Genomic DNA, 967 nt, shown 5'->3' on the forward strand with positions numbered 1-967 from the left:
AAGACAAATCTGGGTTTGGGGGGCAAACCCCTCTTAGAATACTTGTGATTTATTTTTTCTGTTTTTTAAATTATCTTAACACCAGATTTGGCTTTTATTTTTGTTTTGTTTTGTTTTTGCTTTTATTTTATACTATTTAGACAACATACCAAATTTAACTGTCATTGAGTTGATTCCAACTCACAGTGACTCTATAGGACAGAGTAGACCTGCCTCTTTGGGTTTCCAAGACTAACTCATGACAGGAGTATAAACCTCATTTTCCCCTGCAGAGCGGCAGGTGGTTTTGAACTACTGACCTTGTGGTTAGCAGCCTAATTCGTAACCATATATCCCATCAATTAGATTTTAGTTACCATAAGGATTCAGTTGCTTTTTGCTGAGCTTCAAAGCTGTTCTTCCTGCTTCAAGTACGGTTTACAACACTGGAACCTGAATTTTTAATATGTGGGTATAGCAGAACAATAACTTGAATGGGAAAGATTATGGGTCAGCATTTTTTCTAGAAATTTAATCTCCCTCTTAAAAAGCAAGAGGAGTACGCATGCTACATAGTGACCAGATCTGGCTGGCAGAATCGGAAACACCAGTGAATGGCTCAAAGAGAGCGGCTGTTCTCTGCAGTCCTGACACAAGGCCAGTCTCCTGAATCAAACAGGGTCTCCTTAATCCAGTCCCAGGGCTCCAGCCTATGACCTCTTCTCTTCTGGTTATTCTTCCAGTACATATTTTACAAATCTGGTCTGTGCTCAGTTAATTGCAATGGCTGTGACTGAAACTCTTCAAAGACCTGGGTTTTTGTTTAAAGTGACACCAATCTATATTCCAAAAAGGTTATGTATGCATGTTGGAAATAACTGTTTTCCATGTCCTATAATTTCCATATTTCTAGTTGACAAAGGACAGGCTCGTATTTTGACAGGTAGTCATGTATGCAATCTCTAATATTAGAATTAGTGAATTATTG

Source organism: Echinops telfairi, unplaced genomic scaffold (assembly GCF_000313985.2).
Source record: "Echinops telfairi isolate 266 unplaced genomic scaffold, ASM31398v2 ScPeMD7_3533;HRSCAF=4204_0, whole genome shotgun sequence".
Taxonomy (NCBI): domain Eukaryota; kingdom Metazoa; phylum Chordata; class Mammalia; order Afrosoricida; family Tenrecidae; genus Echinops; species Echinops telfairi.